The sequence below is a fragment of the Musa acuminata genome, chromosome BXJ3-1, assembly GCF_036884655.1.
Source record: "Musa acuminata AAA Group cultivar baxijiao chromosome BXJ3-1, Cavendish_Baxijiao_AAA, whole genome shotgun sequence".
NCBI lineage: Eukaryota > Viridiplantae > Streptophyta > Magnoliopsida > Zingiberales > Musaceae > Musa > Musa acuminata.
The window spans coordinates 37,467,363-37,472,545 of record NC_088349.1 but is presented as its reverse complement, the minus strand read 5'-3'; the positions used below and the strand labels follow the sequence as shown (position 1 = coordinate 37,472,545).

Here is a 5,183-nt window from a genome sequence, read left to right as displayed (position 1 = left end):
GCGGGAGCGGGAGCGGCAACGAGCAGGGTTAGGGTTGGGCAGCGACAACTGATATCGGTTTTAGTTGGTTCGATTGAACCAACTAAAGCACCAAGACCGAACCAGAACTAAAATCCTAGTTCGATCGCCTGGTTTAACCCAGGCGCTCGCCCAAAGCGTCCAGCGCCTAGGCTCGGGCGAGCACCCAAGCAGCACCTCTTTGAAGCGCGTCGCCTGGAAGTGAAGCGAGGTGCTCGGACCTCGCCTCGCCTCGCCCGAGCGCCTAGGCGAGCGCCCAAGCGTCTTTTTAAATCACTGCTTCCTTCACCACTTTCTCCACGTCTTTCTTATTTCCCTTCCTCTTCCTCCACCATCTCATCTTCTTCCTTTCTCTTCCTCCTTTCTCCTTCTCTTATCCTTTTATCTTCCTCCTCTTCCTCCATCACCTCCTCTTCTTCCTACCTACTTCAACTTCCTCCTCTTTCTCTACTGCCATCTGTGCCTTTCTCATCTCCTTCTTTTACCTCTTTGAGTCTTCGGTACATACTAGTGTACAACATGTCGATACACATACCAACTAGTACATATCGGTCTGGCTAGGGACCGATACCGATGGTCATACGAGACAACAATCCTTGGGTTACTTTACAATGATGTTAATGTGAATAATTATTCTTGGGTTTCAATACAAACAAATGCTTAAGAGTTAAGAAATTAAAAGCGTGAAGGATGTTGAGAATCAGGAGAGGGGAAAGATGGTCGCAATATTTTCTTTCATTGGTAATCTTTTAAAGTGCTAATAAGTAATAACCATATATTTCATGCGAGATCGTATTCTACTGTAGGATTTATTTGAAGCAAAAGTATCTTCTTTCTTCAAATCCTTGCTTGGCACTTGTATTTTTGCCAATCTAGCAACATCTTTGGAAAGAAGTTCTTAATTTATCTAGTTGTTTTGTGTCACCATTCAGTATTTTGTACTCTTTGCAGTGTGATTGTTGAAGCTTTGAAAATGGACAGTCTGCAGAAAATTTGCTCATCATTGGAGCCCATTCTTCGAAGAGTTGTAAGAGAGCTTAGAACTTATTCCACACCAGAGTTTTCTTAAAATCATTTTCCAGCATTCTATGATCTGCCAATTTAAGTTACTTAATTTCATTAAAGAATTTGCACTTGAAGAATCCACAACATGCCCATGTTATCATTTCTCACTTTGATTTTCCAGTGCGACATCTGATTATTGTATAAATACATCTTTGACACCATTATTTGAGATAATACATTTTTTAACTAGTTTGTTTGTGTACACAAGGAACTTATTCAATCAAATAATAAAAGAAGATAAGCTCTATTTTTTTAATCTTGATTAGTATTTAAAGTTAAGTCATGTCGTGTTGACTTTCTATGTAAATGATGTTTGTTTGGAAGAATTTGAGTGACACCTCTAAATTACATGTGTAATATACTATAGTTAAATTGCTCATGTAGCAGATATTTCTCTCATCTTGAGATTCTATAGAGAGAAAGAGATCTGCAAAAGCGATTGCCTCTTGTTGGTGACTGACAACCAGACAACCTGAGTCCTTTCCTATTCATTGGGATGCTAAGTCTTCTCTATGAGTGGTTTTCAGTCTCTAAAAATTGCATTCGGCTAATTTGTAAATCTATCTATAGTTTGGTCAGATAATTAATGCTTAAGATTGTTTGAATCCTTTTATTCTTAAGTTAGTGTAAAGTATCTCTTTCTTTTTGTCTGATTGCTTTGGATATATGTTGTGATTTGTAAAACTTCATTTCTTTATTCCGTAATTGTGTTATTTTCTCATTCTGTTGGATGTTGAAACATGGCCCCTAAAAATTATTCTCGATCTTTTTCTATGACATTGATAACTCACCTTCTATGAACTTTCAATTTTTTGGTCTCGAAGTTCTATATTCTGAATGGACCCTATTTATTAGCAATATCTGATGTTTCTTCTTGACAATCTGATGCTGTATGGTGCTTCATTAGGTCAGTGAAGAAGTTGAACGAGCCTTAGCAAAGCTAAGTCCTCCAAAAATTGGTGGAAGGTAAGACATATTATGACATCATACATCATGAATCAGATGGATTCTTTGAGAATGAACTTATTTTGGATTTTTTTCCCTCTGCATGGAATTATAAGTGACTAAGATGTTATAACCAAATAGTTATGTTGCCATGCTTTCTGATACAATCTTTCCGGTAAAATATCTGAAAGCATGTCAAGTTTCTTGTGAACTTGTTACAGGCTGCACAACAAGTGTTTAAATTTAATGAAATGGAGGATGGTTGAGACAGATAACAGCTGTATATTATGATTTTTAAATTGTTGTCCTAGAGTCTGATTGCTAGAATTTTAATTTATGGCCATTCTGATTGTAGTCTATTTTTCAGAAGCTACTATAGACATATATAGGCATGAGTCTCATGCCTATATGGAGGTTAGGGAGGGGCAACATATTTAACCTAATTATTGCAATAGAGGCAATAACATTAAGTTGTTGACAGGCCTCAATGAGATAAATGGTGCAAATGTATCTATTGGGTTTTGAAAGGTAGTGTTCAATAGTCTTTAACAGAATTGTCTGAAAACCTATCCTGATGTTAGTTTCCTACCGAGAATTTTATGTATCTTATATTAAAAGGAAAACAAAATTATTAACATTTGCTTGGTTTAGCAAAAAAAAGCTGCATAAAGTCATGCAAACACACTATGATTATGATTTTCATACAATCTTTATGATTATACAAGCGGTACTGTTTCTTCATCCCTTTGTGACCAAGTAAGCTGTCTTTTTAATCTTGGACTTTTAGATTTTGTTTTGTGTGCCACTGTCAGTATCGGATTGCTTTGGGGAGACTATAGTAAGTGAAGAGTGCATTACATCACAACAGCAATATGAAGCAAAAGTCTGCAAGGTAATAAGTTATAAGAAAACAGGAACAAACTTTTCTGTTACAGCAGAAATAATGGAGTATGACGAAAGAAGTGAAACATGAGGAGAACAAAGAGTAAGTTATGACTGGGTTACCAAATTTGTTTGATGAAAATGCATTCTGTAAGAATGATCTTTGCTGCACATCTTTCTGTTTTAAGTCTAACCACATACTGTTCCTATAAAAGATAGGAGTCCTTAGGGATATAAGTAGGTAATAAAGGTAGTTGACCAAATCGGATAAAGATCATAATCAGAAAGTACCCAATCAATTACAAAAATTTCATAAGTGGAATACAACTAAATAAGCTCATGTCTAATGATATCTAGCTTTGTGAAGATGTTCTAAAGTAGTGATTATATTGCCTTGGAAATTGAGAATAGGCCAATTAATCTAATTAACTCAAACAAGAATTAATAGAACTCCGCACAAACCTAACTTTAAGACTTGCTTTATCATATTCAAGCCATTCAATTTCAGTCCATCTTGTTAGTCTTTGCTTGTTAGTTGTGATGTTTCCCAGTAATTGATGTGCACATCTAAGAAAGATTATTTCCTTCAGTTTGTTGCTTATTGTTTGAAGAAATATTAGCTTCATTTTTATCTACCGATAGTAAAGAACTGATTCATCATCTAGCCTATAAGAAGTTCACCAATTCATCTTCTAGCCTATGAGAAGGTCATTGTTGCAGCATCATTTCTCTGAGGGGTAGATTTGGTAAATTTCCAGATTTAATAGTTTTAAGGGTATTCTTGGAATCATCAAATTTCAGAATTGGTACTGCAACTCAGCCCTGCCACTTGGACATATGAGTTATCCTATGCCTAATATGCATCTTTGACTATTTATGCTTGTTTCGATTCCTGGATTAGGTGCTTTATGAATAAAGACTAGCATTATTCAAGAAGGCTTGTTGTTTTGCTTCAATCTTCTTGTTCTCCAATTTATCAAGTTTCCCTCAGTGTTCACAGTTGGTGGGAAATTATGGTTTAACCAACTATGAAAATTCTTTACATGAATAATTTCTACTTATGTAATACTCTTTTAGGATCCTTCTGAATTCAAGAAATGTAGGTCTTCACCGAAGCAAATTGAAGGTCCTGAAGAAATCTCCAGCTTCATTTCCGGACAAGACTATCCTTATCCCATTTTACTGGAGGATAAGTAGAAGGGGAACAGGGAGCTGAAATTCATGTTGTGTTGATTGATGCAAACACTGGCCATGTTGTCACATCAGGACCTGAGTCGTCTGCAAAACTGGCCAAGTTGTAGTCCTTGAGGGTGATTTTAGCAATGAAGACAATGATGATTGAAGAGTTTGACAGTCATGTAGTGAAAGAACGCGAAGGAAAAAGGCCTCTTTTGATTGGAGACTTATACGTCTCATGGAAAGAAGGTGTAGGAACCCTTGGAGAGCTCACATTTCCAGACAATTCTAGTTGGATACGGAGTAGGAAATTTAGGCTTGGACTGAAGATTGCTTCAGGTTTTTGTGATGGTATTCGAGTCCGTGAAGCGAAAACAGAAGCTTTCACTGAAAGGACCACAGAGGGGAATGTAGGTCAGCTTTGCACTATCTTTGGTTTCTTTTTCTCCATTTACCTAAGTTTTCTTTCTGATGTTTATAGTGGACAAGAAACACTATCCACCTGAATTGAAAGATGAAGTCTGGAGATTGGAAAAGATTGGTAAGGATGGTTCATTCCACAAGAGGTTGAATAAATATGGACTCTTTACAGTTGAAGACTTTCTCAGACTTGTTGTTAGGGATCCCCAGAAACTCCGCAAGGTAAGTTTTTGGTTTTCTTGTTTGCTGTAATGAGTCTCTTATTACCTCCACTGTTTGTGGATCTAATTTACTTCACAATGTAGGTTCTTGGAACTGCTATGCTGATGAACACTATCGCAACTACTATGCTGATGAACACTATCTTCTTGACCTCAGCCAGGTTTTGATAGTCGCAACTGCTATGCTGATGAACACTATCTTCCAACTCTATTGAATGTAAGTACATTAGATCATTTTGCATTTTGGCTTTCCTGAGTAATAGCTTATCTGGGAATTTAATAGTATCAATAACCAGACAGGACATTTCGACATCCTGCAGATGGTGGATCCTATTGGAATTGCCAATTGGTCCGTAATACATGTTGATTGGTCTGAAGGAAAGTGGCATCCAAAAGTATATCGAGCACAAGATGTCACTTTTGAGCTCCTGAAGAACATTTCAGTAAGCATTCTCT

The 5,183-nt window shown here is 36.8% G+C and overlaps 1 long non-coding RNA gene across 1 annotated transcript; it reads left to right on the top strand.

The window, feature by feature from the left end:
* Positions 1-839: 839 nt before the first annotated feature.
* LOC135629345 (uncharacterized) lies at positions 840-4,938 on the top strand. The gene is made up of 5 exons (XR_010493204.1): positions 840-1,045; positions 1,991-2,049; positions 4,014-4,496; positions 4,568-4,728; positions 4,812-4,938. It is a non-coding gene; the product is annotated as an uncharacterized LOC135629345 (long non-coding RNA).
* Positions 4,939-5,183: the final 245 nt, after the last annotated feature.